This window comes from Lithobates pipiens, unplaced genomic scaffold (assembly GCF_037356315.1).
Source record: "Lithobates pipiens isolate NorthernLeopardFrog02 unplaced genomic scaffold, aLitPip1_a1.2 Scaffold_3, whole genome shotgun sequence".
Taxonomy (NCBI): Eukaryota; Metazoa; Chordata; class Amphibia; order Anura; family Ranidae; genus Lithobates; species Lithobates pipiens.
In genome coordinates, this window is record NW_027507790.1 from 147443584 (window position 1) to 147466839 (window position 23256).

At 43.8% G+C, this 23256-nt stretch overlaps 1 protein-coding gene across 4 annotated transcripts in view; it reads right to left on the reverse strand.

The window, feature by feature from the left end:
- RHOBTB3 (Rho related BTB domain containing 3) overlaps nucleotides 1-23256 on the reverse strand; it is a 133452-nt gene that overhangs the window by 70968 nt on the left and 39228 nt on the right. The window lies entirely within an intron of this gene.

The window sequence follows — 23256 nt, forward strand, 5'->3', positions numbered from 1 at the left end:
TAGTTGTGAGATTTACCAACATATTAGAAAACATATCAAAGTAAGCAATTTTGACCTTTACAAATATTGTTGAGGTAAACTTCAAACTCTGCAGACCGTCCTAGGCCCTATGCTGCTGTAAACTGTTTACCTAAATCAATGTGGACCATGCAGATGTACATTATCTGTGAAGCCCAAGAGGGTTAAGGCAGTGCTGGAAAATGTTGGCCACACAAAATACTGACACATTGGGCTCAATTTGGACTTTTTCCATCTAGGGGTGTACTCACTTTTGTTGCCAGCGGTTTAGACATTAATGGCTGTGTTTTGAGTTATTTTGAGGGGACAGCAAATTTACAATGTTATACAAGCTGCACATTCCCTACTTTACATTGTAGCAAAGTGTAATTTCTTCAGTGTTGTCACATGAAAGGATATAATAAAATATTTACAAAAATGTGAGGGTTGTACTCGCTTTTGTATGATACTGTATGTGCACTGTTTGTATATATTATCCAAAAGACAACTGGTTGCTGTTTCTTTTTCCTCCAGTCTTTAAAGGTTTACAAATGAAAGGACAGATTGGTTGGTTTCTAGAAGCAAGTATTTTACGCCCATATGTATCTGCACCTTCAATTGCCATCTGCAACAGTTGGCAGAAGTACAGAGGCAAGGAATGGATAGACCATGTGATTTCTCATCAAGTACCACTTAGACATAAAAATAAGATCTTGTTATAAACAATGCTCAAAGGAGTCACATTGAAGTAAATTGAAAAGTGGAATAACAGTGATCTTTTCTTTTATGTACTTGTTATCTTCTCTTTAACACTTTTTTTGTATATCAAACTAAATAATGAATTTCTTGCACCCTGACTTTGTGCATATGGCTCACTAAATAACAGATTATCCCAGCTCCCTCTAATAAGCGTGCCTTTAAGAATAATGATTACTGCACAAGGCTTCTCAAAAAAACACGTACATTATTTGGACACGGAGATGCATGAAGAAAACAAGCCCTTTCTTTTATTAAAGCTTAGCATATAACAGCACTGCTGACAGGGAAAATACTGTATATGTTTGATGAGGAAGGCTCAACAGAGAGCTCATTGTCTCTGAAAAGACTCCATGTTTTTAGTCTTGTACACTGTGTTTTGCCAGATAGAGAAGTTATTTCAGAGCAGTCAACTTGATGTTAGGCTGGCCATACACTGTAGTATTGTAGTGCTCTGGTGGTGCCCTCCATTTTGTCTATATAACATGGGTGCTCAGTTACAGAGTTACTACCAGACACATCTGGAAGTAAACAATTAAGATCATTCAAACAAACATGATCTTTAGAAGTCATTTAGGTGTGTGCAGCATCTTTAGCCAACCATAAACATGAGATTTCCAGGGTACTTTCTTTTGTCGCAGGGGTCTCAGCACAGCACTGCATGATATTAGGGCAGATACTGGCGAAGTGTTGGTGAAAAGAGAATCCCGGCGAGGTAAACATACACAGCTACATTTTCAGTTATTGTTAAGAGATGGTTACATTTATGCCGCATACACATGACCTGACTTTCCGGCAGACTAGGTCCGACGGAATCAGTCCGTCGGACAGTCCGATCGCGTGTGGGCTAATCCGATCATTTTCGTTATAAAAATGTGACGGACCTAGAAATAGAACATGTTTCAAATCTGTCCGACGGACTCAATTCCTATCGGGAAAACTGTTTGTCTGTATGCTGGTCCAGACTGACCAAATAAGACGCAAGGAAAGCTATTGGCTACTGGCTATTGAACTTCCTTTTTTAGTCCCGTCTTATGTCATCACGTTCAATTGACTTAGTCCGTTCGTGTGTGGCCAAGTCCATTCGTTCAGAAGTCTGTTGGAGCTCTGCTGAAAAGTCAGTCGGGAAGACCATCTGACCTAGTCTGCCGGAAAGTCTGGTCATGTGTACACGGCATAAGGCTTATGATTAGTGTGAGGATAAGAAGGTATGAGGGGTTACTATTGAATGTAAATATTCACCAGCACACAGAGGATCTTTCATTACGTTGAAACGTTTTTTGTTTTTTTTTAACTGAAGTAAGATCACATCACAAACAGTGTAGTGCAACGTTTCAGAGCCATGCGGGATCCCTTTGTCAGGCTGGGGGTTACTATTGGTTGTGGAGTAGGGAACTATTCTGTAGGCCCCTAGCGCTTGTACCACAGAGGCCCTAAACAAGAAGACTTGTCCACTGAGCACTTTTGGCTATAGCGTGGGCAGGAAGTGGTTAACACCCAATCATCTCATATCTACAAGCAATCTTTATGCCTTGTAAACATTGCAATAACGAGACATGCAACCAGTTTATGATAATCATAAAAGCATGTTGGGGGGGGGGGGGGGGGTATTGTTGTGTCAGTATCCCATCCATGTTCTGACTGCTTTTTTGAACTAGGAGCTCACCAAGGGAGCCAAAAAAATAATAAGCAGCCATGGCCTGAAAATTGCAAATAACATTAAATTCCCTAATGCAACACTTTGACCCAGCCTTTTTTGCTCACTACACTGAAATGGCCCCATTGTCCATGAGGCACTTAGCAATGTTCACAACTGCATTCCATGCACCTTTTCTTACAGCCTGTTTAAATCCAGTATAGTGTGTATATGACTTGACACAACTATTATTATCATACAGGTTTTATATAATGCCAACAGTTTGTGCAGCGCTTAACAACTATATCAGAAAACAGTATGATGTTATTCCTTATTTCTACCTTTTTCCTTAAAGGCAAAGAATGCCATTTGTCTATGCACAATGATGGCACAATTGTGAAGTGATGCACATTGAGCAGCTTCAAAGATTATTTAGTTAGCTAGGTAGCTATGTAATATGCTAGTCTATGGGTGATCTTGAGGATCACAAATGATGGATGGCAAATGAGGTTCAGTGTAGAAAAAATTAAAATAATGCATTTGGGTGGCAAAAATATGAATGCAATCTATATACTGGGGGGAGACCCTCTGGGGGAATCTAGGATGGAAAAGGACCTGGGGGTCCTAGTAGATGATAGGCTCAGCAATGGCATTCAATGCCAAGCTGCTGCTAACAAAGCAAACAGAAGATATCTCCAGAGATAAAACGATAATTCTCCCGCTTTACAAGACTTTGGTCCGGCCGCACCTAGAGTATGCTGTCCAGTTCTGGGCACCAGTCCTCAGGTGGGATGTGCTGGAAATGGAGCGAGTACAAAGAAGGGCGACAAAGCTGATAAAGGGTCTGGAGGGTATTAGTTATGAAGAAAGGTTGCGAGCACTGAACTTATTCTCTCTGGAGAAGAGACACTTGAGAGGGGATATGATTTCAATATACAAATACTGTACTGGTGACCCCACAATAGGGATAAAACTTTTTCACAGAAGGGAGTTTAACAAGACTCGTGGCCTCTGTCGGGCGATGATGCTGTTTACATACTTTGCACTGTAAATATTTGTGAGTACTGCTTTTTAAATCAAACCCTGCTTTTTTGGATGATTTTTGGCTATGGTCTGTGGTTTATTATTTTTGAGTGAGGCATATTCCAAAGTTGCTGACTGCTGTTGTGGAGATCGCTGGGTTTACATGCTATATTGACCTCATAATTTGGAGGTTTAAGCCAGACACAATTTTCCTTTAGGATTTACCTTCAACTATGTAATGCAAGGTCCTGCCTGATTGCATACAAATTGAAAGTGTTTAGGCCTGACCTCATATTATATGGCTTTGGTAGATCTAAAGGAAAGTTGTACAAGAAAATTGTATAGTGTGTAGCCAGCCTAACTAGCAAGTTGCACTGGTGGTAGTTCAGGACACACACGGAGCTGATGAGCTAATACTAATTTCACAACATCAGGTTGCTCCACACTTCATGAATTTGAATGGATTCTTTTTTTTCTTTAAGTTTTTGGCACTAGTTTGATATACATATTATGCATTTGAATGGATGTATTCATTTTTTTATGTAATGATATGCACAAAGGACTTTAAGAATTGTGCAAATCCTGTTTTATTATGTATGTGTAACACTGACCCCCGAAGGAGCAGCTGAATTTATTGGGCTTACCGTTACCTTCTTCACCTCGTATGCGTCTAGGGGTTTCCTAAGGTAGATGGCCCAAAAACTGCAGAGACTAATGATAGATCCACTAGTAGATCTAGTAGTTAACAACACAGTATCTCGGCATAGGATCAGGGAGTTTAGGTGAAAAATCCAGGTACTCTTAATGTTAAATTCAGTATGAAACAGTCTCTCACTTTGAATAAATCCAGAGAATAGCCATTCACACCTGGATCCTCACCCGAATTGGATAGTCCTTCTCTCACCAGGTATAGCAGCCAACAGGGTGCTTGAGTCAGGAACAAGTCTCTGCCAAAGACTTTGCTATCGAGTACGTGAGGGAAACTTGAAAGCGCGTAGGACACTCGTGTGGTACCAGTATCTTGCAGCTGGTCCGGCGATACCTCACGAGATTGGATTCACTTAGGTCCTTCAACTTGTCCAGGCTCTTGTTGAGAAGCCAACCCTTGCGTAGCCTTCTCCCGAAGAGTCCTCCCCTGGATAACTTCACAGTTGCTGGGCCACTCCACTAACCAAGACGGCACCGGACCTCCTCCGAATCCTCCTTTCAGTTTCCTCGCCTCGGGCTAGCCAGCCCCGAGACGTAAAGTCGGGTGGATCCGCACCCCAGGCCATGGATGTCCTGGGAGCTGGTCAGGAGGACCAGTACCATGCAGTCAGAACATACTTCTGGACCGGAACCCCGAAACACCTGACATCCGCACCTTAAAGTACCCCCTCCCAGGTGGCACAGCAAGAGCGACACTCCCACTGGGCTGGTTCCGAGAGAGAGTAACCTTAATGCACCCAACCAGACTGTGTTTCAATGCCTGCCAAAAGTGACAGCGCCCCCCAAGGCCAGGCAGAACACCCTGCAGTCCAGTCAGATTGATGCTGAGGTCAAAAATTTTGAACAATTAGACCCAAACCAAACTGCAGTTTTAAGGGTAACATTAAATTGCAAAAACATATAGCGCGTGCTCTTCAGGAGCCAGCGCTACATATGGATTTAATTATTGCACATGAGTACAGTACTACATTTATGAATTGAGTAGGAACACTTTTTAACAGGTCTCAGAGAGACAGCACACTTTTTCTGTTTATATTGTTTTAACTTCTGTATTTAGTTGGTTGCGGCAGTCTCATTGCTGACTGTGACACGTGGTGCAATAATTATTATTTTTTGGTTTACAATGATTCTCAATTATTATTATTATTATTATTCAGGATTTATATAGCGCCAACAGTTTGCGCAGCGCTTTACAATATGAGGGTAGACAGTACACTTACAATACAAATCAATACCGGAGGGATCAGAGGGCCCTGCTCGTTAGAGCTTACAATCTAGAAGGGAGGGTCAAGTTGAAATAAAAGGTAATAACTGTGGGGGGGATGAGCTGATGGAGAAAATGAAAATACAGTTAGGTGTGGGTGGGGTAGGCTTCTCTGAAGAGAAGTGTTTTCAGGGATCGTCTAAAAGCTAATAAAGTAGGAGATAGGCGGACAGATTGGGGTAGGGAATTACATAGGATTGGAGAGGCTTTAGTTAAATCCATAACTGTATTAAACTGTTTTTTAAGATCTGCGAGAATTCCTTTAGCCACGTAAGCAAATATTATTCTGACTTGCTTCTAAAAAATGAAAAAATGATTTTCATTTGCTTCCATGGCCACCCAATCCAGGGCTCTTCATCTAAACACCTGGGTTATAGATATGTAGTGCTGACATTTCTGCCTACTGATCCTATGTTAATGTTATTATAATGTAGGTCTATGGACAATTCTAAAGCTTAGTATTTGGCGCCATCTAGCAGCCAAATACAGATAGTGGACTTGGATGACTTTTATTTTCAGAGCATTGAACTAAATACAGGAAGTGACTGTTTATTTACTTTGATATTTGACCTAACTCTCAGAATGCCAAGTGACCTACCCATGGACACCCTCTCTTGCACTGCATGCTGGGTAGGACATAAAAGGACCCCGAGCGGCCATCTTAGGTCTCTTCTGAACGCACGGCCTACCTGTGAGGACCTGTGAGGGGGTCCAGAAGGAGCGCCCTACAGCCATTGCGGAGCGCAACTTAAACACACCGTGTGAGTGATCTGACAGTGTGAGAGACATAGTGACCGGATTGGGAAAGATCCAGAGACACTCGTCTGAGCATTAGAGGACCTGGTTCACCCAGCGGTGTGATGAAGCCGGCCGGCGTTGAAGCAAGCCACAGAGCACCGGACCAGAGCTACTATACACAGCTTCAGAACCAGCTGGTGAGCTGATTGCAGCCCACAGTTTCATTAGGCACTTGCATCTAGTCAGACTCATATACAGTGTTTGCTGGGACCTGTAGTCCTACAGAAGAAGTTCACAGAATCTGAAACACTCACTGGAACATTTACAGAAACAGTAACAGGACCACTCCTTAATCAATCCTAATTTCTTTACCCTTTGGATTACAATTTATAAGAAACCATCATAGCTAGCAGAAGACAAGAAGATTAAAGACTGAGTACTTTTAACGAAATCTCGCAACTAGCTATAAAGTAGGGGGAGCGCCCTTATAGTTACATTGTGTATAATTGTTGTTCAGTTTCATTGTCCTGTCATTTTATGTTAAGGTGACAGTACAATTATTGTAACCACCTGTCTATCACAATTTACAGTAAAGTATACTTTTGGTTAAGTACCTCAATTGTGTGGAGTATTGCTTTCACCCAGTAGGTGGAACCATTGGATACTCTGGTATAATACAGGTATATTGTGTATGTATTGTGTGTTGTGGGGTTATTTAATTTCATTACACACTCCACATCGCACCACAGCTGTCAAGGGGACTGAATCAAGTCAGTGGGGGTTCATTAGCAGAGTGCAGGCCCAAATCCATTTCAGCAGCTCCTTTGGGGGTCAGTGCTACAGATAAATAAAAAAAATCTTTTTTAAACCATTCTTGTAAATGCCTGATCTTTCACAATCTGTTCTGCTTATAATTGTATTAAAGCTCTATGAGCCTTGTTGAATAACTAGAGCATGTTACATTTTTATGCAGCACGACATAGCTAATTAGAGATATCACCTAAGCAATTATACATAACCTATTAGCCACATACACATAGGAATATTTTATAAAGCAGAACAAACCTATATTAGCCAACAGCAACCAGTCAGATTTCATCAGTTATTAATAGGGATGAGCCGAACACCCCCCGGTTCGGTTCGCACCAGAACTTGCGAACGACCCCCGCGTTCGGTACGAACGTTAGAACCCCATTGAAGTCTATGGGACTCGAACGTTCGAATTGGAAAGTGCTAATTTTAACGGCTAATATGCAAGATAGTGTCCTAAAAAGGGTTTGGGGACCTGCCTCCTGCCTCAGGGGACATGGGTCACTGCAAAAAAAAGTTTTAAAAACTGCCGTTTTGGCAGGAGCACTGATTTTAATGACGATTAAAGTGAAAAAAAAAAGTGAAATATTCCTTTAAATATGGTGCCTGGGGGTGTCTGTAGTATGCCTGTGAAGTGCCACGTGTTTCCCGTGTTTAGAACAGTCCCTGCACAAAATGACATTAAACGGAAATAACACCATTTAAAACTGCTTGCGGTTTTAATGTTATATCTGGTTCCTGCAATATGGTTGAAAATCATTGAGAAACATGGCATGGGTAGCCCTCCCTGCCCATTACCAGCCTATTTGGGTCTTGTACGCATATTAAGGGGAACCCCGTACCCATATTAAAAAAAGGAAATGCGTGTGGCCCCCAGGCCCTATATACTCAGAACAGCAGTATACAGGCGGTGCAAACAAGACAGGGACTGTGTAGGTTTGTTGTGTTAAGTTGAATCTGTTTGTCATTTTCAACCGGTACATTTTTAAAGTGTAGCTCCAGTCAAAAAAACTATCTTTAAGCTTTTTGGAAAACATAGGGAAGGGTTATCACCCCTGTATAACTTGTTTTGTCGTCCATCTTTTTTCATCTCACTTGCTGCTGTCTCCTTGCGTTTGCAAGTAGGAGATGTTTGTAAGTTGGATGTTTGAAAGTAGGGGCCTGCCCTATATTATAGCGGTATGTACTGGGTACAGAGCACGCAGACAGCACGCACTATCTCCTAACACTACTGACTGCAAGCTCTATTATTAACCACTTGTTAGCCCAATGTTTGCATAAAGTGATAGATGAAGTTATGCTGAGTAAATAGATATCAAACATGTCACTCTTCAAAATTGCACATGCCCGTGGAATGGCGCCAAACGTCGCTACTTAAAAAATCCCCATAGGCGACGCTTTAATTTTTTTTTTACTGGTTACATGTTTTGAGTTGCAGAGGAGGTCTAGGACTAGAATTATTGCTCTCGCTCTAACATTCTCGGCGATACCTCACATGTGTGGCACATGCGAGCACATGGGGACATGGGCGCTTTAATTTTTATTTTATTTTTTTATTGTTCATTTTACTTTATTTATTTTAGTTTGACATTTTTTCCCCCAAAAATATATTTTTGATCACTTTTATTCCTATTACAAGAAATGTAAACATCCCTTGTAATAGGAATATGGGGTGACAGGTCCTCTTTACAGTGAAATCTGGGGGGTCAATATGACCCCACATCTCACCTCTAGGCTGGGAAGCCTGAAATAAAAAATAAAAAAAAGATTCTGGCTTTGATCGTACTGGCGAGTTGGTAGAAGCACCGGAGGGCGGTGAGGAGTGGGGGGCGTCTATGGCTGGGTATTTCAGGGTATCACCGAGTATGGCTGGGTATCTCTGAGTATGGCTGGGTATGGCAATTTATGGCAGGGTATTACAGAGTATTGGCGGGGTACTACAGAGTAATAGCAGGGTACTGCAGAGTATTGGGGTGTACTACAGGGTAATGGCAGGGTACTGCAGAGTATTGGGGGTACTGCAGAGTAATGGCGGGTACTGCAGAGTAATGGCGGGTACTGCAGAGTATTGGGGGTACTGCAGAGTAATGGGGGTTACTGCAGAGTAATGGCAGGGTACTGCACTGCAGAGTAATGGCAGGGTACTGCAGAGTAATGGCAGGGTACTGCAGAGTAATGGCGGGTACTGCAGAGTATTGGGGGGGTTACTGCAGAGTAATGGGGGGTACTGCAGAGTAATGGGGGGTACTGCAGAGTAATGGCAGGGTACTGCACTGCAGAGTAATGGCGGGGTACTGCAGAGTAATGGCAGGGTACTGCAGAGTATGCACTGGTATTGCAGAGTATTGGCAGGGAATTGAGGGGTTAAATTCGGTGAGCAGCGATGTGGGCACTGCAGATGCAGCCCACATCGCTGCTGACACCGATCTCTTTCCCCTCTGTAAACATCCCTTGTAATAGGAATATGGGGTGACAGGTCCTCTTTACAGTGAAATCTGGGGGGTCAATATGACCCCACATCTCACCTCTAGGCTGGGAAGCCTGAAATAAAAAATAAAAAAAAGATTCTGGCTTTGATCGTACTGGCGAGTTGGTAGAAGCACCGGAGGGCGGTGAGGAGTGGGGGGCGTCTATGGCTGGGTATTTCAGGGTATCACCGAGTATGGCTGGGTATCTCTGAGTATGGCTGGGTATGGCAATTTATGGCAGGGTATTACAGAGTATTGGCGGGGTATTGGCGGGGTACTACAGAGTAATAGCAGGGTACTGCAGAGTATTGGGGTGTACTACAGGGTAATGGCAGGGTACTGCAGAGTATTGGGGGTACTGCAGAGTAATGGCGGGTACTGCAGAGTAATGGCGGGTACTGCAGAGTAATGGGGGTTACTGCAGAGTAATGGCAGGGTACTGCACTGCAGAGTAATGGCAGGGTACTGCAGAGTATTGGGGGTACTGCAGAGTAATGGCGGGTACTGCAGAGTAATGGCGGGTACTGCAGAGTAATGGGGGGTACTGCAGAGTATTGGGGGGTACTGCAGAGTAATGGGGGTTACTGCAGAGTAATGGGGGGTACTGCAGAGTAATGGCAGGGTACTGCACTGCAGAGTAATGGCAGGGTACTGCAGAGTATTGGGGGTACTGCAGAGTAATGGCGGGTACTGCAGAGTAATGGCGGGTACTGCAGAGTAATGGCGGGTACTGCAGAGTATTGGGGGGTACTGCAGAGTATTGGGGGGTACTGCAGAGTATTGGGGGGTACTGCAGAGTAATGGCAGGGTACTGCACTGCAGAGTAATGGCAGGGTACTGCAGAGTAATGGCGGGTACTGCAGAGTAATGGCGGGTACTGCAGAGTATTGGGGGGGTACTGCAGAGTAATGGGGGTTACTGCAGAGTAATGGGGGGTACTGCAGAGTAATGGCAGGGTACTGCACTGCAGAGTAATGGCGGGGTACTGCAGAGTAATGGCAGGGTACTGCAGAGTATGCACTGGTATTGCAGAGTATTGGCAGGGAATTGAGGGGTTAAATTCGGTGAGCAGCGATGTGGGCACTGCAGATGCAGCCCACATCGCTGCTGACACCGATCTCTTTCCCCTCTGCTGTACCGATCGGTACAGAGAGGGGAGGGAGGAACAGGCGTCATAACATGACGCCGGTTTGTTTCCAAGTGATCACTCCGTCATTTGACGGAGCAATCACGTGGTAAACGGCCGCTATGAGCGGCCGTTTACCGTGATCCGTGATGCGACCCGGCGGTCACGGATGCTCTCGAGTGCGCACACCTCGGGGCACGCGAGAGCAGAATTCTGGGAGCCCGTTAATTAACGGCCTCTCAGAGTTAAACAACCCCCCTGAAGCCGTTAATCGGCAATGGGCAGTTGTTAAGTGGTTAAAGCTAGATCACTAGCTATATAGGTGAGGTGAATATAGTGGTGTATACTGCAGTCAGGGCACAGACAACAACCACTACACAGCAGCAAGATAGGAAATCAGCCAAAAACGATTGGTGTGTACTGTGTTGAAGGTACACAGAACACCCACTGCTTCAGATGCTAAGTAACACACTACACGAGGCCGCCTCAAAGGCGGCCTTATATAGTGTGGGGCGTGCACTACACAGCCTGAGCTATGATTGGCCACAGGCAGGATGCCTGTGGCCAATCATGGCTCTCCCCGCTGCCGGCGCTGCGATTGGCCAAGCATGCGGGGTCACAGTGCATGCTTGGCCAATCATGGGGCAGCAATGCACTGCGCCACCGCAGTGCATTGTGGTCCACGCGTGCGTCACTCGAATTTTGACGCGAACGGCCCAAACGTTCGGAATTCGCCGAACGGCCGAACAGCCAATGTTCGAGTCGAACGTACGTTCGACTCGAACACAAAGCTCATCCCTAGTTATTAATAACAATGAAAGATGATTGCTAATAAGCTTATATGGGTCCATCAGCAATCAACTTTCATTGTTCTAAATTCTGACAGGTTGCTGTTGGCTAATACATGTTTGCTCTTTATTTGCAATCTATTTAAAAAAAAAAAAGTGTCCAATAGTCCGGAACACAGTAATATATGTATATATACACATACACATAGTATCTGACAAAAATGAGTACACCCCTCACATTTTTGTAAATATTTTATTATATCATTTTATGTGACAACACTGAAGAAATTACACTTTATTACAATGTAAAGTAGTGAGTGTACAGCTTGTATAACAGTGTAAATTTGCTGTCCCCTCAAAATAACACACACAGCCAAAAAATGTCTAAACCGCTAGCAACAAAAGTGAGTACACCCTTAAGTGAAAATGTCTAAATTGACCCAGTTAGCCATTTTCCCTCCTCGTTGTCATGTGACTCATTCGTGTTACAAGGTCTCAGGTGTGAATGGGGAGCAGGTGTGTTAAATTTGGTGTTATCACTCCCATTCTCTCATACCGGTCACTGGAATTTCAACATGGCGACTCGTGGCAAAGAACTCTGAGGATCTGAAAAAAAATAATTGCTGCTCTACATAAAGAAGGTCTAGGCTATAAGAAGATTGCCAAGACCCTCAAACTGAGCTGGAGTACGGTGGCCAAGACCATACAGCGGTTTAACAGGACAGGTTCCACTCAGAACAGGCCTCGCCAATGGTCGAGCAAAGATGTTGAGTGTACGTGTTCAGTGTCATATCCAGAGGTTGTCTTTGGGAAATAGACATATGAGTGCTGCAGAGGTTGAAAGGGTGGGGGGTCAGCCTGTCAGTGCAAAGACCATGCGCCACACCATACGCCACACACGGCATCAAATTGGCCTGCATGGCTGTTGTCCCAGAAGGAAATCTCTTCTAAAGATGATACACAAGAAAGCCTGCAAGCAGTTTGCTGAAGACAAGCAGACTAAGGATATGGATTCCTGGCACCATGTCCTGTGGTCTAATGAGACCAAGATAAACTTATTTGGTTCAGATGGTGTAAAGCGTGTGTGGCGGCAACCAGGTGAAGAGTACAAAGACAAGTGTGTCTTGCCTACAATCAAGCATGGTGGTGCCCCATTGTTTTCAATGGGCAGGGGCGCTTTAGGAGTGGTGAGTTCACCGCTCCCAATGCACTGCAAAGAAGCTGCTGGCAGGATTTTTTCTGACGCTCTGCCAGCACAGCGCCCCTGTGTGAAAGCACACACACACACACACACACACACACACACACACACACACACACACACTGCATATAACTGGTCCTCTCTGAAATGTTGCAAGAGTTTTAGCAAGAGCTGCATGGGCTTAAAGTAGAACTTCATTCTCCCAATCAATATTGACTATTTTATTCCTTGTGCTACTAGCATTAGTAAATAGAAAAGATAAGTATATCATATTTGCTTGTTTTACAGTTTTTTTTTTATATTTCTTCAGTTACTGCCTGGTGTCCAGGCCTAGGCAAATAATATTATACATCCCAGGAGTCTTCAGGAGGGGTGTGGGGTTCTCAGATAAGAACACCCTCCTGACTGCAAGCCTGAGATAAGGGGAGATGGACTCTGGGAAGTAAATTCTACATGAATCATCTGCCCTTACTCAAGATGACCATGACTAGAAATGCTAGGGGGGTGTTTCCAAAGTGACTTCTCAGCAAAATAAAGCATGGAGACAAGGATGGATGGGTGAGCTTGCTTGAATATTAAAAATGAATTAAATGGTGTTTTAGACTTATGGTGTTCAGACACAGTGTAGTTCTGCTTTAAAAACACATTGCCTATTTGCTATGGTATGTTAAGCCTGGCCACCAACCCAACAGTGGAGGAAAGCACTAGCCAATACAGCGGCACAAGATACTGCCATGAAGCGGTATAGTCATTAAATGGTGTTTGTCTCGGCAGATAGCACAGATGTACAGCTTTTGATTTGAATTCACATCAATTTACATGCCAAAGAGTCTTATGCCGCATACACGCGACATAAACGGGACTAAACAAGGAAGTTCAATAGCCAGTAGCCAATAGCTGCCCTTGCATCATATTTGGCCCGTCGGACTAGCACACAGACGAACAGTTTTCCCGATTTTTAGTCTGTCGGACTTGAGTCTGTCGGATAGATTTGAAACGCTTTATTTCTAGGTCCGTCGGACTTTGGGGAAAAAAAAAGTCCGCTGGAGCCCACACACGATCGAATTGTCAGACGGATTCCGGTCTGTCAGACCAAGTCTGCCGGAAAGTCCGACCGTGTGTACGCGGCATAAGAAGGACCCTCTGTTTTCTCTGTTTACCATTAGGTTCTCTGACATTTTTACAGAAGCAAACAGAGAGAATTCAGGAGTAATTACACAATCACCAATAGCTGTTAGTTAATAATTTCTAATGAGCACAATGAGCATGAAACTATGTTTTGGTAGGTAATGAAGTAGCCTAAAGGCTTATTCAGAATCACATTCATTAGCATTTAATCAAAGTCACCTACAGCGGTCCACAGGAAAACTAAGACGTTAACGTCGCCTATCTATTTTTTGTGGCACTGAGAAGAGACGTTTGACCCTAATGAGCGTGGGTTTCTCTAGAACTGGTATTTAATACGTTTTTCTGGTCAGTTATTAGCTCAAGTCTGGTGCAGGAAAATATCAGAGGGGTAGAAGACTACACATTATATACTAATACTATAGTAAAGTTACCTGCTTAAACTTGCAAAGATGAAACACATAAGAAATTCTAAATGAATTAAATGATTAAATATACGGTGTAAATCACAACAATCTGTGGTCATGAATGTGGAACAGTAATAGATCTCTGTGAGAGTTCAAAGAAAACCTGTACTGAGGCATCATGTACATTGACATTACTCACCTTTACGTCTAAAAGTTCTGATTGCCTGGCCGCCATTGCCATTTCAATATTTTTTGTGCTACTGATGTAGACATGCAAATCAGGAGATCTGACTTTGCTATGACTTCACCCAATCCTTGGCTGTTTAGGTTAGTGTTGAAGCCAAAGATAGACCAGAAAACTAGCACCTTAAACAGGAGACCAGCCATGACAACCTACATGTTTCTCAAAGTATAGATGTCATTTAAATAAAAATATTTTAGACCTGTTGGCCTCTCTTAGGTCTATGTCACACTAGTGAACCTGTGTCTTGTGTGACCTGTCACTAGTCTCTCACCAGCTCATATTTGTCACTCCCAAGTGGGCTGAATAAATGATCCTTCTCATCTTGGTGATCTAAATTCTGCAGGGATTTCGTTAGCAAGGGAATAATGCATCGCTCACCCACCCAGCGATGTGCTGGCAGCACAGGGAAACAGCATGCTGTCAGTATCATTTTTATTATTTCTTAAAGTGGATCTAAAGCTTATTTTTTTTAACCTTAATGTATTTCTTGCCTTAAAGCGGGATTCCACCCTAAAGTGGAACCTCCGCTGATCGGATCCCTCCCCCCCTCCGGTGTCACAATTGACACCTTTCAGGAGGGAGGGGGGTGGAGATACCTGTCAAAGACAGGTATTTTCACCCACTTCCGTGCATAGACTCCCGTGGGAGTCTACGCCATTTCCTGCCCTGCCACGCTGTCTGCTGGGACACACACGGGTCCCAGTGACAGTGCGGAGATTTCCTATTGCGCGGCGCGGCTCGCGCATGCGCAGTAGGGAACCGGGAAGTGAAGCCGATTTGCTTCACTTCCTGATTCCCTCACCTAGAATGGTGACTGCAGCAGCCGAGAGCCGAGCGATCGATTGGCCTCGGCTGCCGGCATCGCTGGAACCCGGGACAGGCGAGTGTCCATTTATTAAAAGTCAGCAGCTGTAGTATTTATAGCTGCTGGCTTTTAATATTTTTTTTTTTTGGTGGAATCCCTCTTTAAGGTAAAAAATGTTTAGGTAAAAGTATCCACCACTCCCCCCACACCTCATACCTACCTGAGTTCTCACTTGAATTCAGCATTGTGCCTATCTGTAGCAACTCACTCCTCTCACTTCTCCATCTCAAAGGCTTTACTGAGGCAGTGGGAGCCATTGGCTTCCACTGCTCTCAATCAAATCCTGTGAAGCGGGGGGCAGGTCCAAGCCATGCTGTCTGTGTCTATGAACAGAGGCAGTGAAGCTCCAGATCAAGCCCGCAGGTGTGCCATGATAGAAAGCAGCTTCCTACAGTGGCACACCAAAAAGAGGAGGTGCCTGGAGCACTGGCGGGGAACCCGAGAAGAGGAGGAGGTTTGGGGACGCTCTGTGCAATTCCATTACACATAGCAGGTAAGTATCAATTGGTTTGCTTTTTAACCACTGGGCACTTAAACACCCTTAATAACCAGACCAATTTTCAGCTTTTGGTGCTCTCACATTTTGAATGACAATTACTCAGTCATGCAACACTGGACCTATATGAAATTTTTGTCCTTTTTTTCACACAAATAGAGCTTTCTTTTGGTGGTATTTAATCACCGCTCGTTTTTTTATTTTTTGTGCTATAATAAAAATACCGAAAATTCAGTAAAAATTTTTATTTTTCTTTGTTTCTGTTCTAAAATTTAGCAGATTAGTAATTTTTTCTTCATAAATTTTGGCCAAAATTTATACTACTACATATCCTTGGTAAAAATAAGTACAAATTGGTGGATATTATTTGGTCTTTGTGAAAGTTATAGAGTCCACAAGCTATGGTGCCAATATCTGAAAATTTATCACACCTGAAGTACTCACGGCTTATTTCAATTCTTGAGACCCTAACAAGCCAGAAAAGTACAAATGACCCCTTTTTGGAAAGAAGACATTCCAATGTATTTAGTAAGAGGCATGATGAGTTTTTTGAAGTTGTCATTTTTTCCCACAATTCTTTGCAAAATCAAGATTTTTTTAACTTTTTTTTTTCACAAAATTGTCATATCAGTTTATTTCTCACACACAACATATGCATACCACAAATTATACCCCAAAACACATTCTGCTATTACTCCCGAGTACGGCGATACCACATGTGTGAGACTTTTACACAGTGTGGCCACATAAAGAGGCCCAACATGCAGGGAGCACCATCAGGCGTTCTGGAGCACCCAGGACAATTCTGACATTTCTCTCCTACATGTAAAAATCATCATTTATTTGCTAGAAAATTACATAGAATCCCAAAACATTATGTATGTTTTTTTAGAAAACACCCTGGAGAATACAATGGTGGTCATTTTTATCTCGCACGATATTTGCGTAGCAATTTTTCGAATGCTTTTTTTGGGAAAAAAAACTGTTTTGTGCTTAAAAAAAAACAACACAGTAAAGTTAGCCCAATTTTTGCATAATGTGAAAGATGAAGTTACGCTGAGTAAATAGATACCTAACATGTCACGCTTCAAAATTTCACACACTCGTGGAATGGCACCAAACGTCGCTACTTAAAAATCCCCATAGCCGTAAAAAAAATTTTTACTGGTTATATGTTTTGAGTTACAGAGGAGGTATAGGGCTAGAATTATTGCTCTGGCTCTAACGTTCGCAGCGATACCTCACATGTGTGGTTTGAACACCGTTTTCATATGTGAGCGGGACTTACGTATGCGTTCGCTTCTGCATGCGAGCACATGGGGACAGGGGCGCTTTAAAAAATTTAATTTTTTTTATTGTTCATTTTACTTTACTTTATTTTAGTTTGACATTTTTTTCCCCAAAAATATTTTTTTTTAGCACTTTTATTCCTATTACAAGGAATGCAAACATCCCTTGTAATAGGAATATGGCATGACAGGTCCTCTTTACAGTGAGATATGGGGTCAATAAGACCCCACATCTCACCTCTAGGCTGGAAAGCCTGAAATAAAAAAAATAAAAAAGATTCTGGCTTTGATCGTATTGGTGAGTCGGTAGAAGCACCAGAGGGCGGCGGGAGGGGGGGATGTCTATGGCTGGGTATTGCAGGGTATCACCTACTATGGCTGGGTATTTTGCAGGGTATCTCCAAGTATGGCTGGGTATCTCTGAGTATGGCAATTTATGGCAGGGTATTGCAGAGTATTGGCTGGAATTTTACTGCAGAGTATTGGCGGGTACTGCAGAGTATTGGAGGGTAGTGCAGAGTATTGGCGGGTGTTGCAGAGTATTGGCAGGTGTTGCAGAGTTTTGGCGGGTGTTGCAGAGTTTTGGCGGGTGTTGCAGAGTATTTGCAGGGTATTTGCAGAGTATTTGCTGGTACTGCAGAGTATTTGCAGGGTACTGCTGGTACTGCAGAGTATTGCTGGTACTGCTGGTACTGCTGGTACTGCTGGTACTGCAGAGTATTCCTGGTACTGCAGAGTATTGCAGGTGTGACATTGGGGTGATTAGCTCAATTGGTAGATGCATTTTTTAGTCCACATCAGTCAGGCGTGTATGGTTAAGGGCCTGGTAGCCCACGTTTATTAGAAGAAAACAAAATATTAGTCCATCCAGTAATCCCACGCAGGGGTCCAAGCTTAAATTAAATACAGCAAAATCAGAACGAAAATGCTAGCCCACCTGGCTACTCTTCAGCAGTACTGCTGCTATAGGTACTTGCCCCGTCCAACAAACTGCTTGGACGCACACAGCTTCCAACCCTTCGACACACAGCACACGGCTCCTTGGACGCACACAGCTTCAAGTCCTTCACACAGCTTTGGACATGCACAGCTTCAAGCAGCAAGCTGCTCACACACCACCATCCTACACAAATCCCCTCGTTATATGGGCTGTGTGCAGCTGGGCACACACCCTGCTCACTAGCCTCAAGACCCGGACACAGGGTTGGAGATCCCGTCCCACCCATAACTCTCAGGGATCTCCAAACTACAGAATCCCATCTGGAGCTAGCAAAACCTGGAGAAAACTGACAGAGCAGTTTTCTCCATTTAAACTCTACACTCTGTAGTCCTGCAGTCCGCAGATATGCAAACTCTGTGTCTCCTTTACCTCTAATTTCATAGGGACAGAGCCTCGCTCTGTCACACAGGGTATTGAGGGGTTAAATTTCGGTGAGCAGCGATGTGGGCACTGCAGGTGCAGCCCACAGCGCTGCTGACACCGATCTCTTCCCCCTCCGCTGTACCGATCGGTACAGAGAGGGGGAGGGAGGAACCGGCGTCATAACATGACGCCGGTTTGTTTACAAGTGATCACTCCGTCATTTGACGGAGCGATCACATGGTAAACGACCGCGATGAGCGGCCATTTACCGTGATCCCTGATGCGCCGGGTCCTGTGGACCCGGCGGTCATGGATGCTCTCGAGTGCACGCCCCAGGGGGCGCACGAGAGCGGAGTTCTGGGAGGACGTCATGTGACGGCCTCCCAGAGTTAAACAACCGCCCTGTAGCCGTCATTCGTCTATGGGCCGGTTGTTAAGTGGTTAAACAGAGCCACAGACTGAAAGGATGACACCTCCCCATCTGCTTAAAGTGGTTTGTAAAGTTCCCCTTTTTCTTAAATAAAAATAACAAACATGTTATACTTACCTGCTCTGTGCATGGATTTTGCCCAGAGCGGCCCCAATTCTCCTCTTCTGGAGTGCCCAGTTGGCGCTCCTGGCTCCTCCCCTTCATCAGGTGCCCCCACAGAGAGATGCATTTCATGGGGGCACCTGTGCAGGTGCGCTCCTGAGTCCCGCTGCTGCGTCTATTGACACAAACAGCAGGACTCATCCCCGCCACCCTACTCTAGTGTCACTGAATTTGATTGACAGCAGCGGGAGCCAATAGCACCTGCTGCTATCAATCTATCCAATGAGGACAGAGAAAGCGACTGGAGCCACTGGGCTCATGCATGTTGCTTAAACGGATGGGTTCAGGTAAGAAAAAGGGGGTCTCTGGGGGCAGCTGTAGCAAAGAAGGTTTTTCCCCTTAAAGCATGGAATGCATTAAGGTGAAAAATCATGAGACTTCACAACCTGTCCTGGCACTGACTACGAAGTAATTTCAAGCAAAATAGTGTTGAACACTAATTTTCCTCCACTGGTTCTTTACACATGTTTTACATGTGTAAAGAACACTACACTTTACTCTTCAGCCCGAAGGCATGGAGTGAAACTACTGTATACTTTGTGAGGCCTCCCACACCCATGGTCCAGGTGGGCCAGGTCCATTTCATAGACATGTGCTCTTCTGCACAGTGGGCCCTAATATAAGAATCCCTGCCTCTTAGCCCTTGTACACACGGTCGGAGAATCCGTCGGAATGTGTCCTATCGGACCGTGTTGTCGGATAATCCGACTGTGTGTGTGGTATGCATCGGACTGATTCCGTCGGAATATCCGTCGGACCCAATTTTCCAACTTGTTGGAAATATTTTCCGACCAACTGGTTTGATCGGACATACTCCGATCATGTGTAGAAAATTTTGATCGGACCAAGTGCCACGCATGCTCAGATCAAATTCCTACATCAAAGCTATTGGCTACTAGCCTGAACGTAGTCCCATCGTAAGGAAATTACGTCATCACGTTCTGAATGATCAGATTTTTCGACAACTTAGTCCGACCGTGTGTATGCAACAGTTTCAGACAAGATCCGACGGACAAAATCCGACGGATTTGGTTGGCAGAATGTGTGACCGTGTGTACAGGGGCTTAGAAGTATAGATCACACAGCTACCAATCCACCCCTCTCACAGAACCTCCCAGGCTAGTCTACTGAACTGGTCACTTTTTCCTTTTACCTCTTACTCTACACCACGCAGTAATTTAATGTGAAGGTTTACACTTCGTTCCCCATCCCTATATGTTGCAGGATTTCACTCTCACTTTGTGTTAACAGGAAACCAGATCAGATGGGTCACTTAACCTGTTGGCGTCGACAGCATCAATATATATGCGGCCTATCGGCGGGTGGGCCATGGCACAGAGTGGCCGCATATTGGTGTGCAATATTTCTAAAACAGATGTGCCGAGAGCGTGCGCCCCTCTTCACAGTCACCCATGGCTAATGAAAAGCTCCTTGCAATCGGGAGGTTTCCGATCATGTGACCACCGTGACAGAAAATCACAGAAGTCACATGACCATAAACTCCATCCTGCCCTCTCACATCCTAAACCCCTTAAGGACCGGGAGGCACTGGCGCCAAGGGTTTAACCAGGAACTTTGTTTACTGAGTAAATTACATAATGTACACTTCTTTATATGGTTTGTTTCAAGTATTCACATGGCAATGCAACAAGTGAACAGCAGTCCTCTTTAAAGGTTAGGCAGGATTTTTGGCTATGCTGTGGGGGCTCATACCTTTAGCTTGTAATATTTCCCAATCAATGGTACACGGCTTGCTAGGAATCCCATTTCAGGCTCCCACCAAGGAGTAACCCTACTTAGGTGCAATACTACATGCCTCTATCTACAGTATGGTTCTTTTCACTCCTAAGACCAATATCCACCTCTGGTCCAACCTCTACCTGCTTAAATACCCCTGCTACAGGGAGCTGCACAGGCCAAATGGCAGACACACCACAGTGCAATAACCCTAAAATACCAAGGCATTAGCCCATAAATGACAATCACAACTTAAATTTTAGGCACCTTCATATAGATGGAATGACACATACAAACAGCTAAGGGGTTTTTACTGCACATTTTAGCGAACCTGTTGCTAGGTGAGTTTTCACCAATGACAACATTACACAAGAACTAACAACAGCAGACATGTAAAAGTGAAGGTGAAGAAGTACGATTGAAAAGACCCTCTCCAAGAAAGCAGACAGTATTTTTAGACAAAGAAATTTTGATAAAATACAATAGGTGTATGTATTTTTACTGGAATCTTGGTGTGCATTTCTTCTAGATCTGTGCAGTAATCCACTGGAAAACTTTGTCTCTGTGTAGGAGCTTCCTGCAATGAAGACCGGTCACTGCTACTTGGTCTCCTTGTGCTCGGTGACTGGTCATGCCTTCACTCCTGTAGTGTTCTGCAGGAATCCTGTAGTATACAGGCTACATGCAGATCAGTGATAATGTAACCGCTACTCTTACAAGGTAATAACTGGGTTTACAAAGGCATTTGGTCAGGGCCACTGATAAGGCAGTACAGCCAGCCCTCCTGTACTGGGCCCAGGCCTCATTAGTTCAAAAGGGGGCCCAGGCACCTGTCAAGCAGAAGGGTCAGCAATACTGCCTTATTGCAGACACTTGTGACTCCTGCAGTGCTGCTGGCTTCTACTTTCCTTTTCTTCCTCTGGCTGCACTGCAGGAGTGATTGGTTCTAGTATCTTTACCCCCTTCCTCCTGCTGTCTGGGATCCCTGTGTGCTCCCTTCCCCCGTAGTGCTGCCATTTTCCCTCCTCTGAGTGCTGAGGGCACACAGGCAGGTTATTGTCGGGTAGGCTGTACGGGGCTCCATGATTTCTATCAGCAGCCCTGCATTCTTTAGCCTTTATTTATATCGAGAAATATATTCTGAAAAAAAATCAATGTGCCTGGAGTTCAACTTAAAACATTAAGGCAGTAAAAGGCGACTAGAAGACCTGAAGTCATTTTTGTAACATAAGGTCTGCAATAATATTGATATCCTTCCACAGAAAAGACAAACCCTTCCTTCATAAAATGGGCCCTTTGATGCTGTGTCATAAACACAAAGAATTATGATGCAGGGTACAGCCAAGCTCTGTGGACCCCCAAGCTGAAACTACTCTTGTCCAACAAAAGAAGACATGCACAAATCCTACACACACACACGACACATACAGTAAATGGGGGACTTTATGAAGAAAGGTTGCGAGCACTGAACTTATTCTTTCTGCAGAAGAGACGCTTGAGAGGGGATATAATTTCAATTTATAAATACCATACTGGTGACCCCACAGTAGGGATAAAACTTTTCCGCAGAAGGGAGTTTAATAAGACACATGGGCCAATCATTAAAATGAGAAGAAACTAGGTTTAAAATTAAACTAGGTAGAGGGTTCTTTACTGTAAGAGCGGCAAGGGTGTGGAATTCCCTTCCACAGGTGGTGGTCTCAGCGGGGAGCATCGATAGTTTCAATAAACTATACAATGTAATACTGACATATAATCACACACATAGGTTGGACTTGATGGACTTGTGTCTTTTTTCAACCTCACCTACTATGTAACTATGTATGTAACATGATTGGAGGATATGTACCGACTAAAGAAACCTGTTAAAAGGCACCTTTAGGGATTATATGTTAAGGTTTGGTTTTAGGTTTTTGTTAAGTGTAAGAAAGAGTTAAGTGCAAGAAAAATGCTTTAGTATAGGATTAAACTCTGGAAAAATATATACAAAATACCCCATGCAATCAAAACTAAATAGAAAAAAAATTAGCAGCTAGCACAACAAACAGATAAATTTGTTCTCAAGTGTAAAACGTGCATAAAACTCACCAGATTTATATGACAAAATCATGCATGAGTATACGGTAAGTGAAATATTGTGACATAAACCAAAAAAACAACATATAAACAACGCACTTATTTGATACAGCGGCACTCGCATGTGTCAAGTGAAGTGTATAAACAATACATTTTAACTCAAAAAATAGTGTGTCCATATACATTAGTGAAAAACTCCACCGTAGTGATCAAAGCTTTGAAAATCTTCAAATCCACCTAATATTAGAACATAATCTTGCGACCACCCATGTGAAAACACCACCACCGATGAGGATGTAAGCTTACCAGAAGATTCGGACTCAGAAAGAACATATGTTCTATGAGTCGATAAGGCTTTATGGTGTCCACTGACAGCTGGAATGTGACCTGTCAGTATCTTGTCCCAAAACTTTATGGATACTGCCACTCCACAAACAGGTAGTTGGTATCAATTTATACTCAGTTTACTGGGAGTGTTGCAACTGATAATGCTTCTGATAATTGCCTATATATGCTTAGCTATCCTTTAAATGTCCCACCTCCTTAC